Source organism: Meriones unguiculatus (assembly GCF_030254825.1).
Source record: "Meriones unguiculatus strain TT.TT164.6M chromosome 13 unlocalized genomic scaffold, Bangor_MerUng_6.1 Chr13_unordered_Scaffold_37, whole genome shotgun sequence".
Taxonomy (NCBI): Eukaryota; Metazoa; Chordata; class Mammalia; order Rodentia; family Muridae; genus Meriones; species Meriones unguiculatus.
Window position 1 is genome coordinate 7,193,424 of NW_026843647.1, and position 26,351 is coordinate 7,219,774.

The 26,351-nt window shown below is 40.6% G+C and overlaps 1 protein-coding gene across 7 annotated transcripts in view; it reads left to right on the forward strand.

The window, feature by feature from the left end:
• LOC132650979 (cytochrome P450 3A1-like) overlaps window positions 1–26,351 on the forward strand; it is an 800,659-nt gene that overhangs the window by 284,736 nt on the left and 489,572 nt on the right. The window lies entirely within an intron of this gene.

The following is a 26,351-nucleotide window of genomic DNA, read 5'->3' on the forward strand; positions in this document are numbered from 1 at the left end:
ATATTTCAAATCCAGACCTATGACCTTTTCTTTGATGTTGATAATCTCCTTGAAAATTACTGTCTCTTTTTCAGCATGTGACTGCCATCTGAACCTACCTAGTGATGCTTTTCTCAACAAACCAAAAACTTTACATTTATTTCTGCTCCACTTGTCTTTTTCTTTCACCGTGGTCCTGAATGTCTCACTAAAAATAACCATTCAACAGATTTAGTATTCCAAGTAAGAAATCCAACCTATTATTTTTTTAATTCTGCCTTACTCAATTTCTCAAGGCATACATAGAGTAAGTATGATTTGCAGTTTAAATATCACACAAATGACCTCTAGCTTAATTTTCCATGGAGTATGTTGTCCTATGATATGGACTTCCTCTGTCTGCATTATTCTCAACACTCTGATTTTCTAGGTCTTACAAGAACAGCTGATGAAGCTCTGTATACAGTTTTCTAATGCTTTTGATATCTTAAATCATGATGTTTTCCATAAAAAGAGAACATTCCAAGGTTCTGTCCAGCAGTGAAATTAGTCTTTGCATGTAATTTTTTGTTCCAATTTGCCACTTTGTTGCTGTGACTAAATCCCCTAACCAAAAGCATGTCAGCTCATGAATGGGTTTATTCATTTAGTTTGGTACTGTCAGATCACAGTCCATCATTTTGGGAGCTTAGCATAGGCAAAGCCTATAAAAAGCAAACCTGTCTGAAAAGAAAATAAAATAATAGAAAATAAAAAACAGAAAGAAAAATGAAATAGCTACATGTGTCAAAGAAAATGTTAAATCTAAAAGTTCCCTACCACAAAACATCCAGGAACTCTGGGACATTATGAAAAGACAAAACATGCTAATGATCAGATTAGCAGAAGAAGGATGAGATCAAAGGTCCACATGATATTTTCAACAAAATCATACAAGAAAAATTTCTTAACCTAAATGTCTATCAAGGCAAAAGAAGCATACTAAACACCAAAGAGACTGGACCAGAAAAGAAATTACTCTTACCAGAGATTAATCAAAACTCTATACATATAGCACAAGGAAAGGATTGGAAAAGTTTCAACAGAAAAAAAATAAAATAAAATAAAACAGACCACACTAACCAACCAATCAAATAGACAAACAAAAAACAACCAAGAAATAAATAAAGGCAGACCTTTGAAATTAATCTTGTATTCTCAGTAAAGATGCTGGAAGTTGAAGGGCTTAGACAGTGTGCTTCTGACTCTTAATAAACTACAGAAGCCAACACAAATTATTAAGCATGCCCAGAGACTTTCAATCAGCAAATGGAGAAAATAAGATGCTTCATGATTAGGTCAAATTTAAACATATGTATCTATAAATGTAGCCCAACACAGGGTGCTAAATCAACTAACACCACTACCAAAATACCGGGATTTACAATCACTGTTTGTTGATATCTCTTAATACCTTTAACCAAAATTCACCAATAAGAAGACACAGGTTCACAAAATGGATAATAAAACAGAATTCATCCTTCTGCTAAATACAACCAAAACAGCTTCACATCAATCATAGACAGTATCTCAAGGTAAAGGGTTGGAAAAAGATATTCCAAATTAATGGACTGAAGTATCAAGCTGGTATAACAATTTTAATATCTAACAAAACAGACTTCAAACAAAAACTAATCAAAAGATGGCAAAGTACAATACATATTCAAAGATATCCAGCAAGATAACATTTCAATACTTAACATCTATGCCCCAAACATAAGAGCACCCAATTTATAAAAGAAAAACTTCTGCAGCTTGCATCACATCCTGGCCCTGATAAACGGATAGGGGAAGACTTTAGTACACCACTCACACCAAAGACAGGTCCTCCAGCCCAAACTGAACAGAGAAATATTCCAGCTAACTAACATCAAAAACTAAATATACCCAAATAATGTTTACAGAACATTCCACCCAAACAAAAAGATTATTCCCTCTTCTCAGAAAACTCATATACTGTTCTCCAAAATTGATGAAATACTTGAACAGTGGAAGTATCAAAAGACATAAGAAACTAGAAATAACCTCCTGCATCCTATCAGACCACTATGTTTTAAAGCAGCACATCATCGATAATAAAAACACTAGAAAGCTTACAAACTCATGGGAATTGAACAACTCTCTACTGAATAAAAAAATAGATCAAGACTGATATAAAGAAATTAAAGACTTTCTAGAAGTCAATGAAATGAATACACAACATATCAAAACTCACAGTACACAATGGAAGTGTTGACCAGAAGACAGGCCATAGCACTATTTTTTACATTCTGAAAAAAAAATCAGAGAGATCTCTTACTAGCAACTTAACACCACACATAAATACTCTAGAACAAAGAAAGTAAGCATAACCAGAAGGAGTAGACACTGAAAAACTATTGAACGGTGTCTTCACTGGTAAAACCAAATGTTTCCACAGGAAAAAAAATGGTGGATCCTATCAAAATTGATAATGATTAGATTTGAATAGTAGAGATCTCCTGAATAAGCAAGGTAACTGTTCATCACACAGCTTGGTCATTCAGTCCAAACTAACTTAATAAAGACTAAAGTTTTCTTCTTAAGTAAAAAAGGATACTTTTGTTATTTCATATTAAAAATAGTTAAAGAGGTTTAAAATGTTTTAAGTAAATTCAATAGTATAAACTTGTTTCAGTTGGAATAATTTTGAGTGAATATAACATATTTGAGCAGCGTGGTGTTAGACCATGCATGTAATCCCAGCAGAGACAAGCAGTTCTATATTACTTAGTTGTTTTCTAAATTCAGGAGTTACAATGACAGGGTGTTAGTGGTTCATAGCCTTAATCCCAGCATTTGGGAGGCACATGCCTTTTATATACCACCTGGGAGGCAGAGGCAGGCACATAGGATTTACAGTGATTTTATTTAAAAGCTGCTTGTAAAAGGCAGGCTGAAAATCAAAGTGAATGCCCTTTATTATCTAGAAACAAATACACTTTAAGGTATATTTGTAAACTTTCAAAGATTTTTTAACTTTGAGATATTATACTTTTCCTATTTCCAAAAAAACATTTTACCCGATAAAAGATATAACATTCCTAAAAAGGTACAACCCTCATCCCAGAATTAGGGATGGGGCAGGGTTTTGATTTAATAATTTCAGGAAAATAAAATCATCCAACTAAAGAATATGGAGACCACTGGACACATGAAAATTCTGAAGAAAATGACAGATTACCAAAAGAAAATGTCAAAAGAGAAGGAGTAAACTGGCCAACTGGTATCACTCACCTTCATGTTGTCTCTTCTGCCTTCTACAGACATAAGTGCAAATTGTCTTTATGTGATTGTTAAAGAACAATCCAGAATCTCTATATCATATCAGAAAAGCCACCTTGTAAGAAACAGAGGAAAACAGAAAAATAAGGGATGATTCTATTGTCATGAATCTCATAATTTTCTGGCATGATGTGACTTCTGTACTTAACACAAACTTCAATAATCAAGAATGTGCCAAAAAAAAAAGCCTAAAATATCGTCAAGTTTACATGAAAAGTTGTAAGGAAACTTTAGCATGAAAAATATGCACTGGACCAGAGATACCTTTGATTTTCTAATTAATACAAATTAAATAAACACAGATTTCACAACTGCTACAAGACAAACACAAAGTGACACCTAAACTGTTATATTTCTGACCCTCCATCTACTATTAACCTCCTTTCCAGAGAGCCCTTTTGCTATGGAAGTGGAAAATGGAGGTGATCATAATGATAAGCTATGGCTTGCAGTCCCTCATGCCCCTTGTGGGTTCAGGCACATCCCAGCACTTGCCAACACTCACAAACAAAACAATGTTGGAGAATAGTTTAATATGTTTCCTGATGCATGGATTATGTCACAAGATGCGAAATCTGCCCTATCCACTTACCTAAAACCAGGCTCACCTGACAAAATTCTTCATCTCAGAAATTCATTTTGTACCCTGGAATTGAATTTTTCTAAAGCATGCTATTGTGCCTAGTGGTAGACGCAAAGTACAAAAAAAAAAAATCAAAAACAAATAATCAATTATTGCTGAAGGATGATCACCGCCAACTCTTTTCTGCCAGTTTCAAAACTATTTGTAAAATTTGTTACAAATAACCGTGTGTGGAACACAACATTCATCATTTCTAGAAATGAGACCTTCAGTTTTCCAATCTGTCCACTGCAAAACCAATGCCTGTGTGATATTATAGTGATATTATAAGCACCACGACTTTCTACTGCCCAGGCCGCAAAGTCTTCACTTCTCCGGACAATCAAAATTCAGGAAGGATCAGAGGCCAAGGGTCTGCCAAGATCACCACAGAACCACAGCCTGAACTACAGTCAGTCTCATTCAAAGCAATTCAGGCTGAGCTATCTCAGCAGCCTGCTCTTCTTGGCCTGGGGACAATGTCCCCACACTCAGCATGACATGACCTCTGGTCTCTCTCACAGTTCTTTAGAGCTACATCAGAGGAAAATCCCAGAACAAACCCATAAACTACTTCCCACTGTTGCTCCTGACTGCTGGGCCTGCCCAGACTCCCTCATTAGCTTGAACAATGGAGCTGAGTCTCAGGATAGTAGCAGTTACTCTACCAGTGGATCAGATATCAAATAGTGCAGATAGCAGAGGCATTCTAGCTTTGCCCTAACCCCTATGGGCACACAGAACACTAGTGTTTTTATAAAAGAATGAAAATCCCAATTATTTGATTTTAAAACCTGCTATCGTAGAGAGGCAGAGAAAGCACCCATCTGACCCTGTTACTCACCAAGAGGAAAAAGCCCCAAAAGCTCACCAGCTCAGATGACAGCTCAGGGGGGATAGACCAAAGGAACCCAAGGCCAAAGGCTTTCTAGATCAAAGCTCAAAAAGCTACCAAGCTAAACCTCCTTCCACTTTTAAACTCTCTCTTAAATACATTTCAGCTGAAAGTTCCTCTTACTCCTTAATCCATGTCAGGTGGTTTCTTGCTTTGCCTCTTGACCTAGGGTTAACATTATTAAATCCTATGCACAGAGAACTTTTGAATTAAAGGTGTGTTCTAGGGATGAGGGAACCATACCATAATCACCTGTTTACAATAAACAGAAAGTTCTTGGAATTAAGGTTTGTGTTAGTGCTCAACCACACCAAACAGAGCAATGGTGTTTACAGTTCACAATCTGAGGGATCACACTGGGATCAAATATCCTGCAACATCCTCATCTTGGAAATGTTTTAAAATACAGTCTTCCACTGTACCAGGGCACCTGCTCATTTTCCCAGATACAAGCCATTTATGTTGCACATTCCATTACATGATCAGTGTCCAGTGCAGTCACCTCTACCTCATAGTTGGGAAGTCCTTCAGACAAAGTTCAGTCAAAGCCAAACAGTAACAACCATTAAAGAAACAAATGGCCATGAATTTGAAAGCAAGGAGTAGTTAATGAGAGCTCAATGAAAATGAGAAATAAAACAAAAAGATATGGCTGTACCTCAGAATGTTGGAGTAGAAAGTTTATTATAGATAGACGAGAGAACATAGTCAGACACAGGGAAATCTGGAATAGTCTACAGTTGGCATGACTGTGAGAAATGTGAAACAAGAGGAGAGAGGGAAGTGGAGAGCCAGAACAAAGAGCCAGGAGGATAAATGATAAATGAAAAAGACCAGGTAACCAAAAAGGTTAGAATACATAAGGAAGGACAGCTGGGTGAAGGGCAGCTCAACTCCGAGGCTAGAGAACTGTGTTTGACACCCATACCTTGTAACAGTTAAGGGCTGAGGGATACTGGGAGAACCTGACAGCCACGTCTGCTCTGATTGTTAAGCAGCCACCTTAATGGTTCAGCCCAGCATTTGAGACATAAGAGTAGAGAGGAATGAGAAGGCTGAAACAATTTCATTATAATCTCAAAAATTATTTTTAAAAGTTGAAAATGGCTTCATGGTCTAATATTCTTCAGGTACTTCAAGTATATATTAGAACACACAAACTATTACTCACACCTCTTCTCTCAGGTTGTACATTTTCAATTGGGGTGTTGGGGAAGGAACCATGCCTGTTAGTCACTACCACAGCAGTTTATCCAGAATTTGCTGTTTCCAGAAACAAGTTCAGCAACTAATCCACAAGAGATTCCCTTTGTGTATGTCTTCCCCAAATGTACAGTTTTCACTTTTATTGACCATCTAAAATTGATTACCTGACTCATTGCCATCTTCCCTCCTCCCCCTCCCTTTCTGTGTTGTGAATACACCAGATTCAAAGTAGGTCAGTGAACTCTATTCTTACACAGGTCCCTCTTTATTTGTAATTGCCCACCTCCCCCAAAAAATCAGGGTGTTCAGTGGACATTCATTCACTGGTCTCTCTCACTTGGCATTCACCAGTCAGGGCCCAACTAAAAAAATCTGCAGGACTATGTTATAGGAACTGGGAAGTAGGGGCAACATTCAATGCTCAAATAAAGTATAAACTACCTAACATGTGAAAGCCTGATCTACAGGAGACATTGCTTTAAACAAAAACAAATATATAATCACTAGGGAAAAAGGAATGAAATTCTTAATGACTGGAGATTATCAGAGAATATTAACTAATAGGAGACTAGAGCAATGATGCATCAACAAAATAAAATGTAATAATACCAAGAACTGACTTTTTTGAAGATTTATTTATTTAGTATATATACAATTTTCTGCATGCATATACACTTGCACACCAGAAGATCTCATTATAGATGTTGTAAGCCACCATGTGGTTGCTGGGAATTAAACTCATGACCTCCAGAAAAGCAGCCAGTGCTCTTAAACTCTTATTTGAAAAAAACACATAGGCATACTGACTTTGATAAACACAGGCCATTCTGTGGTAGAGGGAAAGACATTAATAAGATACTCTTTGATGTTGCCCCTGTGTTCAACATTAGCTGCTGAGAACTGTAACCTGACAGACACAGCTTTAGCCAATAGCCTGTGTTCAAATTTGAACTGACAGAACTGTGTCAATGAGGATTGTACATACAGGCATAGGACAGTCCCTTAATTTGAAATTCAATATTCACTGGATCAAGCTACCTGACCCAAATTGTACACCCAAAAATCTGGTCTGTTTTCATTGGCATTCGTGAATTAAGAAACACATGTTAGGAAATTACAAATTAAAAAACCTCACCTTGCCACATTTCTAGATAATCCAGGATCCTAAATTCTAACAGGCCTGGTTAGCATACTACTTATCTGTGGAGTATTTTACAGACAGTCTTCCTTCAGCTAAATTCTAACTGGGACCACTACTTTCTCAGCCATAGTAAATTCTTTTTATATCATCAGTTCTACTCTTCTATATCACAGCTTAATATTGGAGTGCTCTCTGACACAAGACATACCATTTACAACTCCCACAAAATCCAAATGGATCTTTTAATACTGAGAGAACTTACCTGACACCCCCAAAGGTCACCAGGAACTAAGCTTAAAAAGGTCACCTAAAGGTCACCAGATTACTGATTCTACCATAAGGTCACCAGGAATTGGGCCATGTCGTAAGATTCGCTACCAAAGGAACAGCCTGAGGATAACCACAAGGATGGGAAGATATCTCATCTCAAAGTGGAGCATTTGTGCTGAGCAGCCTACCAACCTTGTAGTAGAACATTGAATGACACAGAAAATACCTAACATTCCTAGAGATAGCTCTTTCAATGTTAGTTATGTTAGCTAGCCAATCATTTTCTAAAAACCTTGCCCTTGCTCAATGCCACCCAATCCTGTAACAGTTAAACTGGAACTTCATGGTCCTTCCTAAAACCATAATCAAAACCCTGCCGTGCAACTGCTCAGGGTTCTCCTCTCTGATCCACTGTGTTGGTGATGTTGGAGAGACTCAGCTTAAGCCCAAACAAAACTCTTTGCTCTTGCATATGTGGTCCACCTCCTGGTGATCTTTGGTGACCCTAAAATCTGGTCATAACATATGGGTTCTCATATTAGATTCCCAAGTCTCCCAAGCACCCCTGGCACATGGGGCTGAATAATAGCCAGTAAGTGAGCACTCTGTCTGTGTCTGTCTCTGTGTTTCTCTAGTTTTCTTTTTAGGGCCTTGGGGCAAAATTTGTAATCTATGTGGGCAGAAAGGTTAGAGCAGATGCTTTGGACAGCTGTGGGCCAGATGGGGCCTGGAACACTTTCCAGACCCCCCTCAAAGGGGCACGTCTGTAAAGAGTTGAGCACCGAGTTTTCTGTGATATCTGGACCTCAGAGAGGATGAATGTGCCCCTATCTGTAAAGGGTGGTGGAGTACCCAGTTTCCTGTGATCTCTGGATCTTTGGACAAGGACAATGCAGGTAGTTCCTGCATCAGAGATTCACTGATATCCTACTTACATTTTTTCCACTGCAAACACTGCAGGAGTGGTGGGATCTGCTGTCTGGCTCTATGTATTTTTCTGCTGCACAAGCAATGGGATCTAGCTGTTTGTGTCTTGTTTAACTGCTTTGTCTGTCACTGCTAGTATTTGTCTCTGGGACTGACTGAGGACATGGGACAGAATCCTTCTATCTCCCTAGACTTGATTCTTTCCCATTTCAGGGAAGCTTGAGCCATGCTCCACAGGCTCCAGTGAGAGTGCTGAGGAGGTGCCAAGGGATGGATACAATATGTGTAGTTCCAGGCTTGGCACCTCTGCCAATGTACTCTGGTCTCTGGTTAGGCAGAGCTTATCCACTACTCTGGCCTTGGGTCTGGCAGAGCTTGTCCACTGTTCTGGACTCTGATCTGGCAGAGTTTGCTGCTGCTGTGGTCTCTGGTCTGGCAGAGTTTGGCTGGTGCTTTGGCCTCTTGTCTGAAGAGATCAACAGATATGTTGCTGCTCCATTCTCTGGTATGGCTGAATGCAGGTTGCCATTCCAAACTCTGGTGTAGTTGGTTGGAGCCTGATTTGGGGGTAGCCCACCACTAATGGAACAGGATAGAGGGCCCATAGAGAGACAGGCCACTTTTCTAAGTTTTGGTGTTCCTTCTTCTTCCATGCTCTTTGTGCAAATTGTACCCAGTGCATTTTTTATTGTGTTGTTTTTTTGTGATTTTGTTTGCTTGTATTAGTCTCAGTGGGCCAGTAACCAAACAGCTGTGCTCCATGGTGACTTTGCCTGCCCCATGCTCCCAGTGCTACAAGCTGGGGCACCTCTGGTTGCCAGTAGGAGAACACATTTCCACATTGTTTGCTGGAATTTCTCAGTTGGAGAGTGGTCTGTGTGCAGAAAATCCTGCTGGGCTGGACCTTGTTGCCTCCTTGATTCCTCTTTGAGGAAAGTTGATTACATGAGGTTAGCTCTAGATTGGAACAATGATTATCAAATATGCTCCTAGCCGAAATGTATTGTAGTTATTACTATTATTATTATTTGTTTATAGTCCCCTGTAGCCCAGCCTGGCCAGAAACTAAATAGCTATAAGATGACCCTGAGTTTCTAATACTTCTGCTCTAGCGCTAATCAACTGAGCTACATCCTTATACCTCAAACTTCTTTTTGAGCCATAGGTGGCTTCAACTAGGAAGTGGACTGAACCCAAAAGGAGTCTTGGCTCCACTGATCTCCTGGTCTGTGTCAGTATACTGGCACTGTGCCAAGAATACCCATCAGAGCACCTTGGCACATGACTTAATTGCCTGGCTGCACTTGAGATTGTTGCTTGAGAACCAAGCCAATTATTTTTAAATGAGGTCTCAGTCTGGCAACTAGAAGAATTTTGTTAGAAAATCTTAGAAAGCACATGTATGATTGTGGTTTTCATGGGTGGGTAACCTCTGTCAGTGTGCTTCCAAAAGTGCTAAAGGACATAAGCTGGGGTAGGAGGGAGGGATAGATGAGGAATTCACCATGACTGGGTGTCTACCCCTCCCCCCCAAGAAAAATCACCAGTTCAAGAAAAAAAATAGCTAGAATGCATTTTGTGTTCAAGGTCTAGAAGTGAGGCAACAGAGGGCCTTTGGGCAATACTTTCACAGAATTGCATCCATTCAAGTGCAATGTTTGTAAATTCACACTGAGCAAGGAAGAAAGTGAAAGGAAGGGGAAGAGAGGAAGGGAAGGAACATGTTCAAAATCTCCCTGGCAAGAAAACAGAAAGGAAAAAAATTCTGCTTAATGATGTTCTACCTTTTGTCTGTGTGCCCAAGAATTCTTAAATTGTGTTTATGTGTGCATCTTTTCATCATATTTATACACACACACACACACACACACACACACACACATAAGTATATACTCTAAAAGCTTGCTGAATGATGGTTTTTCATAGTCTTCCTCACATTTCAACTGAATTATGTTTGGGCCCTAAATCTAAACTTAATTCTTATTAATATTTAAGGGTTTTGATTGCTTTGAATGTGTGGTTTTATTTTCTGAGTTAACAGTGTGTGCACAGTCCCTTACACCAGGGTCATCATGCTTGGATCTATAGAAAAGTAAAGAAAAACAACAAAGAGTACTAATAATGTTAGTGACTAAAATGAAAGTTACTGAATGCATTGTACAGTGATCTCAGATGCTCTTTTCAGACAGGACATTTTATGATGATTTTTTTTCATGAGGCACAAAATGCCTGTTAAGCTTAAGGCATGTTTACAACATTTTGTTGAAAACAAGGTTCAAGATGCATCCTGAAGTCATAACATCAAATGATGTACAAAGAGGACATAATCAGCTTTCCAGATATGGTCTCCTAGGGATAAGTATGGTAGGATTCAAAGCCTAGGACATTTTCTGAGGATATGACCTCTCATAAAACCTAATAAAATATATTCTTCCAAGGAAATGAATATGTACATAAAACCAACTACATATAAAGCACTTACAGAGTGAATGTCAGGAGAGTGACCAGGTTAAAAACTAACACCAAATAAGTGGCACTGTTGCTGTATCTGAAATTTCTATCTTGTTTGGAAGGCAGAGACAGGAAGACTGTTAACCCCTGTATTTAAGGCAGTGCATCTGCATAAAGAAAAGCAATGCTTTGCTTCTCCTGTTGCTTTTTTTCTCCTCCCCTTCCTCCTCCTTCCTTACCTCCTATATGTGAAGCAAATGTTCTACCTCTGAGCTATATTCCTGGCTTTTGTACGAAACAGGCAGAAACAGATAGTCTTTAGATATAATAAAGCCAGATGCTAAAGCTCACTAAATCTTGAAGGAAGCATCTTGCTATGGGATAAATGAAAGAGAACACAGAGAAGGCAACAGGCATAGATGAGGCTGTCCTAGTAACAGCAGTAACAGAACAAGATAAAAAGACTTCAGGAAAAGTTTTTTTTTTTTTTTTTTTTTTTTTTTTTTTTTTTTTTTTACAGAAATCACAATGGCTGGCATTAACAAATAAAATGCTATGTGCTTCCATCCTTTAGGTGGGAATTCTTTATTACTATCAGATTATGAAGACTTTACTAAAGGAATTTACTGTTTAAAAGGTTATTTGTCCTTCCACAGATAGTTAGGTATCTGTGAATTAGATACCCAATACTGTGCTAAATCCTGAACACACAGAAAATGATTCATGAAAACACCATTCTTTCTCTATAAGCTTACAGCCTTATGGGGTAATCCACCATAAACAAACCTATAGACCATGCAAAGAAATGTATACATCATTATAAATTCTACTATGAAACCTAGCGGAAAGCAAGAGGTACCTAACACCCCAGAAAAGATAAAGAACTTACATATTCAAAGGCTGAGAGATGAGAACATTTTAGTTCAGTATGGTAAATGAAAGAAGGTGAATTTGTTTGCAGTATACTAGGGAAGAAGAAAGGAATGATGATGATGATGATGATAATAATAATAATAATAATAAAAGATTAAAGAGGGATGGTAGCCATCCCTCTCTGCTGCTGCTGTTCTTTTCATCCTTGCACCCTCTCATGTGCCTCTATGCCCTCTAGTGGTCATGAGAGGCAACTTCTCCATCATTTCTCTCTGGAACTGTTGATCAGCAGAGCTTGCAGGGCTGATGGCCCCCAGGGAGAGCCCAGGATGGGGAGGCTCTGTCAGGGTGAATCCAGGAAGTGACCATGCTTCCTCAGCCCGGTTCCCGATGGAACTCGGAACCCCGGTTGCCAGGTAACGGGAGGCCAGCAGCAGCAACAGCAGTCTGGACAGACCAGCCGGTCCAGAGGAGCTGGAGAGATGAGTCTGTTCTGCTTCCAGACCTCCAGGGGCTCAGGTCTCAGAGAAGACAGCGGTGGTCGCCTGTGCAGCTGCTGGAGACACGTGGTGCTCACCCTGACACATTTCTGGCCTGTTCCTCCCTGGGAGACCAAGGTAACCAGGGCCGCCCTGCAGCAGGGAAGCTTTCTGGTCCACCCCAACCCCGTCTACCATGGTCGCAGCCTGGGAGAGTGTTCCTGTTGGGACACTGAGGGGTGCTTATCATGTCCGCTTCCCGCTTCGGTGTAGGGAAAGGGGTCGTTGGTGCCCCTGGGGGTTTGCACACTTAAAGCCTCCCTCCTGCCCTGGTCCTACCTCATAGCGAAAAGGAGTGAGCCTTCCTGCATGGCATCCCCATGCTCAGCAATGATGGCTTGGACTATGTGGAGCAGATGATTCCCTGTTTGCCCGCGGCTGTGCAGAGGGACAACAGGGTATCCCTCTGCTTCTTTTTGGCCCTTTATCCAAAGTTTACCATTATCTGGATGGTTTTGGACCTGATCCTGAAAAGGTAGGAGAGCAACAGCAGCCTGGACAGACCAGCCAGGGATCTAGCCAGCCCTCAGATCTTCTCCTGCTGTTTCCCAGGGCCCGTGCCCTGTGTCCTCACAGAACTGGACATCTGAGTCCCGGACTCAGACTTTAAGGCCTGGCCCCTTAAAGTGACATGGCCAAGCATGGGCGATTGGGGCAGGGGTGGGACTCTAACAGGTGACATTCCCCTTCCCCACCGAGTGTCACACACTACCCTTTCTCACTCCCTGAGCGTCCTTTCCCTGTTTGTGTAAAAGGTTCTGGACCCCATCTGCAGTGTTTGTTATGGATGGAGCCCCCAGCACCCCCAAACCCCTCCCTGGGAAGATTCTAATAGTTCCTTCTAGATGTCTGGGTGGGTTGGGGACACGGGGCCTTAGGGGTGACATCCCCGTGGACTGTCACAGGTAGATCCTTCAGGCCCAACTGTGAGGAGGATTAGCAGACGAAAACATGAGTGGGCTTGAGGTGGAGGGAAAGGTGAGAGGGGAGCGTTGTTTGGGGCGGCCAGGGTTGAGGACCAATAATGGCCAGGAGCCTCGCCTTTGGGGTTCTCTCCCTAGGGACTGTCCCCGCGACCTTGCCTGCTGGTAGAGGACAGAAGTTTCCCACAGGGATCCTGGGTTTTGAGCAGCAGAGGGAGGGACAGGAGAGGTAGGGCCTTGGGGGACACCCATGCCCTGCCCCGCAGCCCTGAAGTGAGGCCAGGCTCCCGACCCCATGTCCCTCTGCCCTGCTCTTACCCACAGGGCCAGGTTATCATTCTTGTCCCAGTGGCTGCAGAAATTCCCCCAGTTTTTCTGTGGGGCCCCGGACCTGGCCATCATGAGGTGGCTGCTAGACTATGCCAGGATCCATGTGCCCACTGCAGAGTTGGACTGCCAATCTGGGGAGATCCTCCGGGCAATGGATAAGCCTGGGATAAGCTGAAGCCCGAGAAGGAGAAGAAGGATTAGGAGGAGGAAGAAGACTCGGGGGAGGCACCTGGTGAGGCAGCAGCTGATTCCAGCCCAGTGTCCCACAGGGAAAGTTTCCTGAAGCTCTGGCCAATGAAGCAGAGGAGGACGTCTGTCAACTCGACTGTCCTGCGGGTAGGAGAGGGGACTGTGCATTCCCTGGCATGGAGAGGCCATCTTAATTTACCTCACCCCATTCTTTGTGCCTTCAGGCTGCTCCTTTATCCCGGATGATGGCTCACCCCTTTCTTTGCTCAGATTCTGAGCCACTTGGGGCCTCAACTGAAGAGCTGCCCATGCAAGACGCCTTGGTGGCACAGGAGAAACGGAGCCTGGCTTCGGGGTCAGATGCTAAGCCCCAAGAGGATGCTGAGCTCCTGAATCTTATAGCTGCGGGATATCCAGTCTTGCCAGAAGTTGGACCAGTGCAACCTCTGGCTTTAGTATCAGAGGACACACAGGCCCTTGTAGACTTGGCAGATGAGCTACTATTTCTCTTCACTGTGGTGTACTTGGGGGCACCCAATCCCATGTCCTCGCTGCCAGAGGTAGACATACAGTTGGTACAATTGCCAGCTGAGCTGCACCCAGTGCCTGCTCCCCTTAAAGAAAAGATTCCATTCATTTTGTGTATTTTTAAATTGCTGTTTTTCACTGTTGCATTATTGTTATTGGTTTCATATTATTCTTAAAAAGGTATTGCTTAAAAAAGGTATTGCTTAAAAAAGGTATTGCTTACTCATCTTAAGTGATGTATTTGGAGATGGGGCCTCCCCATCCGCCCACAGTGGGTGGAACCACTCCTGGGCTGTGTTCCTGACTGAGCTAAGAGGTATGGAGCCTGTTTTTGTCAAGAGTTTCCTGCGAGTTGGACATGTGCATCCTTCTATAGAAGATGCTGCCAGGTTGTAGTTGGTGCCCAGGGGGTCTACTGGGATACATTGAGTCCCAGAGAGAAAGTCCAACAGAGTCAGCATTTGACAGCAGACTTTTGGGGCCACAGCTGAGCCTAGGGCTAGGCTCTGAGGTCAAGCACCAGGAACAGTACCAGGATCCAGCTCTGTGGACACTATCCCTGGGGGGAACCTATAATTTGAGACATAGAGTACATTTTGGGGGATCATTTAAATACATGATATTTCTACATAGCACACCTGTTTTAGAGCTCAATCTTTGGAGCTGGGCATGGTGGCACACACCTGTAATCCCAGCACTTAGGGAGGAAGAGGCCTGAATTTGAGTCCAGCCAGGTCTACAAAGTGAGTCTAGGACAGCCAAGGCTACACAAGGACATTTTGTCTAAAAAACAAACAAATGAATGAATGAATGAACAAACACAAAAGAGAACTCACTTTGTTGACCAAGCTGACCACAGTCTCAGAAAGAGTGGCTTACCATGGACTCCCAGGTCTAGGATGACAGGGATGCACCGTTGAGCCAAGCTAAGGTATTTTAATGACCTATTCTTGAATCAAGGAATGAAAGGATAAAATAAGATGTACAAAGGTACCATTTTTCTTTTAAGAAACAGTAATAAGTCTTCAATATCTACATTTATTGGCAATTGCAAATCATTTCTGATGTTGTCAATAAGTGAGCTTTCTCCTTTGCTTTAATTTTATACATTGAAAAATTTTTGAGTATGTATGTGCCAGTGAGAGGACAACTTATTGCTGTTTACTATCTGTTTATATCCATATATGAGTTCTCAACATGAAACCTAAAGAGTCTTTTGACCAGTGAACAAACTGGCCCTTATTTAGGTTTAAATATGTTTTTGTATGTGCTGGTGTGTGAATTTGTATATACAATAGCCCAAGTATAGAAATATTAGAAAAATCTATAGGAGTAATATGTGCTACCCAGAAATTGAACTCAAATCATCAGGCTTAAACAACCAACTATGCTCACTGAGACAATTCTGTGACATTCACTTTTAGATCTGAGACAGTGTTATGAACAAGTCTTTACTCCTAATAATGAACTAACACATTCAAAAAAAATCGACAGCACTATATCATTTTAATTTGGAAATAGTATGTATTATTCAAATTATTTCATGTTCTTCCATCCTTATAGGACAATAGGTTTATAATCTGGATAGAAGACAATATTTTACTGATGTAATATTTCAATAAAGTTTATTTGAGTATCAATGAACTCAGTGGTGAATGTCTGTGGTAAGCAAAACTGGCAACATGACATTGAACATCATATAAAAATTACCAAAATAAACCCCACAAAGCTATCACCAAGTCTTCACACATCTGTCATGGCCTAAGAACACATAGTAACATTACACACACACAACATGCTTTTTTGAAATAAATATCATTGCTGTTACATTATTCAGCACCTCTAGATAATTCTCTCAGAAGGCAGTACTTCAGCATTATGTGTCATGTAGTACATAATGGAACCATGAAGAATGGAACATCAAACAATACATACATACATATAGATATAGATATAGATATAGATATAGATACATACAGTCATACAGACCTACATACACACTATTAAGCATTTTAACAATAATGTTGGTAAAAATAGAACACATTGGGGGAACATCTTCCACCCGTGGACTTGTACTGAGAAGGCTGACATATGATAATCAAGACTTCAAATGTAGCTTCGCCTAACTACTGACATCCAAATCAGGCTTGAAAACAAACATCTTAAAGGTATTTGTGAAAATGAAAAACAAAAGCAACGTGCTTTCTCAGAGACCCTTCATTGAAAAGCATGATCACACCCTACCTGATATAAATAAGCAATGGATCACATAGATGATGGAGATCCCATTCTATATTTTGCAGCAGAAAAATACCTATCACCAAGGGGAAATGCATTAGATCAACAGAAGCCATAGAAAAAATAACAGAATGACCTAATAAACTTCTGTGATTGGATTAGATACACATACAGCAAACTTCAATACCTACTCCAATGTTTCAAAATATAGAACACAACCACAATTGGTGACCATTACATTATAAGTGAACCTGGTAAATAATTTACTTCCTCCAAGGTTATGATGAAAAACAGATTAAAATGTTTATTTTGTGATTAGATTCTTAGGGTATACAGATATTAGTATATTTTATCCTGTATTATGTCTAGTACCCACTTATGTGTCTTTCTGCTTCTGGGATACCTCACTCAGAATGATCTTTTCTAGATCCCACCATTTGCCTGCCAGTTTCATGATTTCCTTTTTAAATGCTGAGTAGTATTCCATTGTGTAAATGTACCACAATTCCTGTATCCATTCCTCAATGGAGGGGCACCTGGGTTGTTTCAAGCTTCTGGCTATTACAAATAAAGCAGCTACAAACATGGTTGAGTAAATGTCCTCATTGTGTACTTGAGCCTCTTTTGAGTATATGCCTAGGAGTGGTATAGTGGATTTTGAGGTAACACTATTCCTAATTTTCTGAGAAAGTTCAAATTGATTTTCAAAGTGGTTGTACAAGTTTACATTCCCACCAGCAGTGAGAAGTGTTCCCCTTTCTGCACATCTTCTCCAGCATGTGTTGTCACTTGAGTTTTTGATCTTATCCATTCTAATGGGTGTAATGTAAAATCTCGGGTTCATTTTGATTTGCATTTCCCTGACGATTAAGGAATACTTTTGAGTGGACAGGAGTTCCATAAGGAGAGCAACAGATGAAAAAATACTGGGTACAGTGCTCTTTTCTGAGACTGATACTCCAACCGAGGACAATGCATGGAAATAATCTAGAACCCCTACAACCCGTGCCCAGTGAGTTCCCTAGTAATGTGAACAGGAACTGTCTTTGACATGAATTCAGTGGTTGGCTCTTTGATCACCTCCCCCCTGAGGGGGGAGCAGGCCACAGAGCAGGACAATGCATCCAATTCGGATAAGACCTGATAGGCTAGGGTCAGATGGAAGTGGAGGAGGACCTGCCCTATCAATGGACTTGGGAGTGGGAATGGGAGGAAGTTTGGAGGGAGGGTAAAGGAGAGGATGAAGGATGGGGCTACAGTGATACAATGTGAATAAACTGTAATTTATAAAAATATAAATAAAAATTTAAAAAGTAAAAAAAGGAAATGATTTTCCGTTATTAGAAGGTTTTTGTTTATATCCCAGGATGTTGTTTTTTGAGAAAGAGATTCTCTGTATGGCCTTGACTGACCTGTCCTGCTTTCTAGACCAGGCAGGCTTTGAACTAACACTGATCCATCTCCCTCTGCCAGTCATAATGCTGGTATTAGAGGCATCTGCCAACAGTCCAGGCTTTGATTTTTTTCTTTTAATTTAATATTTAATTTAATGTGATTTAATTTTGAGGCATAGTGTCTCAGTGCATTGCTGCCAGTCCAGGACTCTCTTTTTAAACCAGGCTGACTTTGAACTCACAGAGACCCACCTTCATCTGCCACCAATGTGCTGGGACTAAGGATGTGTGCCACCATGCATGGCAAGACTTTCTCATAGCCTACGCACACTATGTGATTTCAGACATATCTAGTCGTGGGGGTGCAAAGGAACCTGTTTTTTAGACAAGGATTTTCTTGGTAGCCGTGATGTCCTGGCCTTGTTTTGTGGACCCCAGTGACATTGAACTCACATAGCAGCATGCTTGTGTTTCCTGGAGAGATGGGATTAGAGACATGTGCCAACATGCCTGGCTCAGATTTTTTGTTTTAATTTTATTTTTGCTTTGTTTTTTAAGACCGAGATTCATTGTGTAGGCCTGTCTATCCTGGATTCTCTTTGTCAACCAGACATACATTCAAGTCACAGAGATTGGTCTGTGTTTGCCTCTTATGTGCCTGTATTAAAGGCTTGTGCAAGCATACCAGGCAGGACCTTAGACATTTAAGGATTTGTTTAAGGGAGGGATTCATATATCCTAATCTTTTTTATAAGGTTTCTGAGTGTGTGAATGAGGGGACCTCTGATTATTATTATCAGTGTGTGTGTCTGTGGGTGCATAGATGTTAAATCAGTCATTGCTGCCTTTCTCACAGTCCTTCTCAGAGCAGAGCTTTTATTCTCATGACTAAGAAATTTTATTTTATATTTTTAGAAAAATATCTCTTAGCCTTCCTGTGTGTGTGAGGATGTGATATACCTTGGATCTGGATTCACAGATAGTGGTAGGTGTTAGGGATTGAATCTAGGTCCATCTTGAAGAGTAGACACTGCTTTATCCACTGTTCGTTATGTAATTTTAAAACTATAGTATTAATCACTATCAAACAAAATGGTACAATTCATCAGATAGTGAAATTTGTGGGGGGAGGGGGAGAAAACTCAAAGAGACGCTCCTCCCACTGCCTGTTAAGAATGCTGGGACGAGAGGCGTGTGACGCCTCATACATCTTTTATTTAGTTATTTTTTTAATATTTGAAAGAGAATTATTATCTGTGTCTGACTCCCAATGACGTAATTAAAGGAGACCCAAGGACTCCTTCTCCAGCTACCAGAGCCTGGGCCTTTTTTACTGTAGTAGCAGGAGCAGCAGAAACAGCAGCTAAGTGTGTGTTAACTTCTGGGACAGGGGGCGGGGCGAAGACATCACAAAGTTTCTGACCAATTGTGATGCCAAGGTCAGTATGGTTTGGCAGGGAGATTTACATACATCCCGACCAGGGGAAAGGCTGTGTGGGCTCTGAGGATGACTTTATGCCACAGCGGCCACCAGCATGGTGAAAAGGCTTACTAGACCTACTGCCAGGCTACTCGCCTAACCACCCGTGAGTTAAGCCTAGAAACGCCAACATGTGATGGTGGGTATAGCACTTGGGGTATTCTGGGATTTGTAGGCGGTACCCTGGCAACGGTGTATGGGGAGAAGGGGAGAGAGGCTGATGCTTGACTGCAAGCAATCCCGGTAGGCATCGCGCGTACCGGACGCCATTTTTGTAGTTCTCAGATACAATCCCAGAAGACCCTGCTCCGAAGCCATGTTTGTAGTTCTCAGGCTGGTGAGCCTTTGCCACATGCATCTCGGGACTGTTGGTACTTCACTGACCAGCGAGCGCTCCCAAGTGGGAAACCAATGATAATGGTCGGTCTGTGACTAGAAGCTTTGTATTTACGTACCCGTGTCCGAGGCCTGGGAGATGGCGGGAAGTGGAAAGGCAGGTGGGGGAGAGGGCTGAGAGCCTCCAAGCCCCGAAGTCTCTGCTCCCTGCAGGGCAAATTAGGAATCAAAGCTGGAAGGGGCGGGACTTCCGCAATAGTTGCGCCAGTACCTTTGTGGGTTTTCCCAGGTCAGCATCCTTCCTATTCAAGCTCTTCGCCAGAACTCCTCATTATTGATCATCCGCTGGGAGGCTGCGGGGGTTGCCTGTCCACCGCCCGCCCGCCCGCAGGCAGGGGGATGGCGGGAAGAGAGAGGCACAAGCCTCCTCGCCCACTCAGCCTGCGCGCATCCTGGGGAGATGGGTTTACCCCTGCCAGGGCTGAGGTTGTACACGACCTTGTAAAGGGTGTTCTGGCGCCCTCTGCTGTCTTGCAGTTGCACGAGCAGGCAGGACACTATACATAATGTTTAGGGTGCTGGGGGCTGAGTAGTTAAGGTGCTCTGTGCTTAGTGGCTAGAGTGCTGGGGACTAAGTACACAAGGATCTGGCCACATTTGCTGGGCTGAACCATACACATTTGTGCAAAGAGAAAAAGTAAGAAGTGGAGGAGAAGGAAGAAGAGGAAAGGAAGGAAAGAAAGACAAATGTCTGTGTGGGTTTTACAGAAAAACTCTCAGTTAATTAAAATGTGGGTACTATTTGGTGTTGATTTGCTGAACTTCAACCAACATACACAGGAAAATGTACAGGTATTCTATAGTGATATTAATAATTTATGTTTTTCCACTTGGCAAATAACATATTTTCAACTAGAAGGAAGTGTGACACATGGCAAAGCAGCACATTATATTTAGAGTCTGTATCAAATTAGAATGATTTGATGAACTTTTTTGGAGGAAGCTTCTCTATTCAAAGTCAAGAACCATCCCTTGCTTAAAGCATTTTCTCAAGGCACCTAGATTCACCCTGTACCCAGGAGATTCTTACTTCCATAAATCCTGGGTTGACATTTTTTTTATCTTTTTTATTTTTTTATTAATTACACTTTATTAATTTTGTATCCCCCCATAAGCTCCTCCCTCCTCCCCTCCCGATCCCACCCTCCCTCCCGTTTCTGCATGTATGCCCCTACCCAAGTCCACTGATAGAGGAGGTTCTCCTCTCCTTTCTGATCTTAGTCTATCAGTTCTCGTCAAAAGTGGCTGCATTGTCCTTTTCTGTGGCCTGGTAAGGCTGCTCCCCCTCGGGGAGGTGATCAAAGAGCAGGCCAATCAGATTATGTCAGAGGCAGTCCCTCTTCCCATTACTAGGTAACCCACTTGGACACTGTCCTGCCATGGGCTACATCTGTGCAGGGGTTCTAGGTTATCTCCATGAATAGTCCTTGGTTGGAGTATGAGTCTCTGGGTAATTCCCTGTGTTCAAATTTTCTTGTTCTGTTGCTCTCCTTGTGGAGTTCCTGTCCTCTCCTGCTCTTACTATTTCCCACTTCTTACATAAAATTCCATTCACTCTGTCCGACAGTTGGCCACCAGGCTCAGCATCTGCTTTGATAGTCTGCAGGGCAGAGGCTTTCAGAGGCCCTCTGTGGTATGTTCCTAGTTTGTTTCCTATTTTCTTCTTCTTCTTATATCCATCCTCTTTACCTTTCAGGTGGGGATTGAACATTTTAGTTAGGGTCCTCTCTCTTGCTTGGTTTCTTTAGATGCATAGATTTTGGTGGGTTTGTCTTTTGTCTATATGAGTGAGTATATACCATGTGTGTCCGATTGCTGGCATCCTGCTTTGCTATGTAGAAATTTTAAGCCATACCTAGCATATACTTCTATGAAGATTAACCCAGAAGGAATTGCTGTAATGACCAATTATTCTATCTCAAATGCAGAGTATGCAGTGGCCTATACCGTCCATAAAATGCTGTTGAGGAAAACTGAAAAGGGATCTAAACAAGACAAAAACAAGGGTGTACTTCTAGCATGGCCGGTAAGCCTCACTTATAAGCAAGAGAAGCACCAGGATCTAACATTATTGGTAAGTAATTTACTGTGGTCAAGCCAATAAAACATTTTCATCTTATAATAAAAAGTATAAGTTAAAATGGAAAAGGGAACTATTACAACATATGCATATACGTCTATAATTACATGATTTTGGGACTGAAAGCACCGATTTGAAGACATTAAATTTTAATATATTTCAACAAATGTTTTCCTAATGTGAGGTAAAATTCTGTAAGTTTTAAGTTTAATCAGTGCAAAAATATAGCAAGTTCAGTAACAATTTATTTTTATAATTCATGGAATATGTCCAACACCATAAGATATAGACAAGGGGATCATATCCAAAGTAGCCATTTCACCAAAATTACAATCTATATTTATGACACAAGACCATAAGAAGATCCCTTTGTGGACAATAAATACCCTGTCCTAGAGTCAACAGTAGCTGAAAAGTAATTTGCTTTCAATTTTTAATTTAGTATTATTTAGTATTAATAAAGTAAGATGAAGGTGAAACCAAAACTGCTTCCATTATGAAATTTTAGAACACAGACAGTGCACTTAGCCTGGAACATATCTCAATGTATTGGTGATACATGCAATGTGAGGGTTTTAAACAAACGATATAAACTTAGGACTCATTTACACTTATAAGCCTTGGAGATCACCTTCAAATAGGGTAGCATCAAGAATATTGTTGAGCAAGTCAATTGATCTCTTCATTCAGTCAATGATTGGAAAATACAAGATAAACTCTGAATGTTTAGTGTACTATGTAAGTTAGTGTTATGGGAATAAGTAATATTTGACATAGATATTGACATAGTCTATAATCATGGCTTCTGGTCATAATATGTTAGGTAAGTTAGTATGTCTCTTGTTCAGATAACTGTATACCTATACAGAAGTTCTTAAAAACATGAGTTATTAATTAGTTATCACAGTATTAGGTTGAGTTATTACTTTTCAGGAGTTGATTTTTTTTTGTTGTCAAGATAATATTGTTGTCTTAACAAAATCTAGAAGTGTTTCTTCCTTTTCCCTTCTGTGGAATACTTTAAGGAGTATTGCAGTGAGTTCTTTGAGACTTCTGTAGAATTCATGCTGAATCTAAACCTATGCTTGCTTTCTTTTATTTTTTTCTTTTAATTGAAAGATTTAAATTACTTTTTTCTGTCTTGGTTGTTATGTGTCTGCTTAAATAATTTACTTCATCTTGATTTAATCTTTTTAGATCTTATACATGGAGAAGTCTACCAATTTATATTTTATATTTGAATGTTTAGTTGAATGAAGAGTTAAAATATGAACTCATTATTCTTTGCTTTCCTCAATGCATGCTGGGGAATTAGAATTAGATCAGAAATGATGCAGTTGACATGGAATTAATAGAGAGAAGACAGGCATTTCCAGAAGCAGGATTTTTCTCTCAGTCAGAACACTGATGTGCTAGTCTTTTGAGGGGGGAAGTGGAGATTCTGTGCTATAGTACTAGGGGCTGGAGATTTTAAGTGGCTTGATATGCTGGAGGACATATTGTGGGATTTCAATGTATAAATTTCTGGACTTAGTTCTGCCTCTGAGTTTTCATTCAGGAATTGTGAGTGCTGGCAGTTATTCTTGAGCGTAGGGTAGTTTTTAAGCAAGCATTTTTTCAGCCTGATATTAGTTCTTTGTTATTGTTTGTAATGCTATGTTCAAAAATGGTGTGTGTGTGTATGTGTGTGTGTGTATGTGTGTGTGTGTAATGACAATGAAAAAAGACACCACAATTTTGCAAAAGAGCAATGAGGAGTGTATGAGAGTATTTCAAAGGAGGAATGAGGGGGGTAATGATGAAATTACGTTATGCTTGAAATAACATTATAATTGAAAAAATAAAGAAATAATAAAAACAACAAATAAAATCACTGTCATTGATGTATTAAACTTTTTTGAATGCAGCAAAAATTCTTTTTTTTTAATTTTATTTTATTTTTTTTTTATCAGTTACATTTTATTAACTCTGTATCCCAGCCGTGTCCCGATCCCTCATTCCCTCCCAGTCCCTCCCTCCCTCCCTCCCTCATCTCCACCGTGCCCCTTTCCAAGTCCACTGATGGGGGGGACCTCCTCCCCATTCATCTGATCCTGTTTTATCAGGTATCTTCAGGACTGGCTGCAAAGCCCTCCTCTGTGGCCTAACAGGACTGCTCCTCCCTTCGGGGGTGGGGAGACCAAAGAGCCAGTCATCGAGTTCCTGTTAGAAATAGTCCCTGTTCCCCTCACTTTGGGAAACCAATTGGTTACTGAGCTACCACAGGCTACATCTGAGTGGAGGTTCTAGGTTATGAGGAGCTCCACAAGGACCAAATATATCTGGGCACAGGGTCTTTTCTGAGACTGACATTCAACCAAGGACCATGCAGCAAAAATTCTAATTGTTTTGTCTAAATGTTTTGTCTAACAATCTTTGTCACTTTGTTGTGGGATTGGGTTTCTTAATACTGAGGTTTTACTGAAAGATGTTTATAAATTCCCATTATTTTGTTCATTTTGGTGTTTCCTTAGTTTTTAAAAATTGATTATCATTGGTTACTTTCATTTCTATATTTAACTATAAATTAAATACAATCACTTAGAACATTTAGTTTTCTTATATAAAGAAATGTTGTTCATCCTTGAAAACATACATATAGTTAGCATTGTAAGAAATAAGCAGTTTATATTTCAAAATCCATGTATATATCACACATGAAGTAATGATGAAGAAAGAAGCTTTTGATTTGAAGGTGAGTATGTGTGTGTGTGTGGGGGGGGGTATGTGGGAAGGCCTGGAGGGAGAAAAAAGGAAGGAAGAAATTTTGTGATGAAACTATAGACTCAAAATGATTGATAAATTTTACTATCCAGAAGTGAATACTGAGGGTGAAAAGACTGTGGCACATGAATTCAGGGTCAGAGACTGATATTTGTATCTTTCTGTATACCTAAACTTAGTTTGAGCATCTTGATGAGGAAGTCAAAAGTAGTTTTATTTCAGTATTAACCCCCAGTCTCCTTACGTGGAGCCTCTGCCTCCTGAGTGTTGTTGGAATTAAAGGCATGATAAAATACACCCAGCTTGCCCATTATTTTTATATTTATGAACTGTTCATACAATTTCTCTGAGGTGGGATAAGCACAGTTGATCTGTTTACTTGTCTCCCCCTCTTTATGTCTGTTAAGTAGCATTTATCTTACAAGGCTACATGTTTTTTTGTTTGTTTGTTTGTTTTTAATTTAAGAACTTTATTATTTATTTATTTGTGGCTTTTTTTTTCAATGCAGTTTATTCAGGAACCTTGAAAAATCATCTGACCCTGGGGAAAGCCAGCCCACAGATTTAGTAGCCTCTGGGTAGCCAACCCCAGCATGCCACGTGGGCAATGCAGATAGGTCCACATACATGGAAACAAGCCAGATCCTCGGCCTTAGCCAAATGTGGAGTTGTTCGTGATAGAGAGCACTCACCATTGGGAAGGTGGAAGGTGGAAACCAGCTCCATCTTAAAGGCGCGGCATTACACAGCTCTCTACAGTTCCTCCTTTTTGTTTTAGACGCATCAGGCAAGAGTAGAGGTCTGATCTCTGATATTAGAAATAAATTGGGACTTTGTACCGATGTTCATTTAGGTGTCATCCACCCAAAGAGCATCAGACCCATCCGATACCTTTTTCTACCCTAGAACTCATTGGTACAGGAGAAAACTTCCTGAACAGAACACCAACAGTACATGGTTTTTTTTTTAATTTTTTATTTTTATTAATTTCAGTTTACTGACTTTGTATCCCCCTTGTAGCTCCCTCCTACCTTCCTTCCCAATCCCACCCTCCCTCCCTCTTTCCCTACCAGTAACCTTCCCCAAGTCCACTGATAAAGGAGGTCCTCCTCCCATTCCCTTTGATCCTAGCCTATAAGGACTCATCAGGATTGGCTGTATTGTCTTCCTCTGTGGCCTGAAAAGGCTAGGTGTGGGGAACACACCTGCAGGTAAGCACTCAGGAGGCAGAGGCAGGAGGATCATGTTTCCAAAACTTTTCAAAGAATTATTTATTATTTATACAACATTCTGCCTGCACATTGGATCTCAGTATAGATGGTGGTGAGCCACCATGCGGTTGCTGGAAATTGAACTCATGACCTTTGGAAAGATAGCGAGTAGTGCCCTTAACCTCGGAGCCACCACTTCAGCCTCATCCAAGAACATTAAGAAGGAATTTAAGGTATTAATTTGTTCGTGATCTTTTCTTTCCTTCTTTCTTTCTTCTAATTTATTGATTTATTGGTTTATTTATTTATTTATTTTACAGTGGTCTGCCTGCATGTACCACTGCAAGTCATACGAGGGCATGAGATCTTACTATAGATGGTTGTGAACCACCATGTGGTTACTGGGAATTAAACTTAGGACTTTTACAAGAACAGCCAATGCTCTTAACATCTGAGCTACCTCTCTAGCCCTGGTCCCACTTTTCTTTACTTCATGTTACATAAATTTTCTAAAATATAAATGAATGTGTTATGAACATCTGTAGAAGGAAGCATTGTTTTTCAAGGAAGAAAA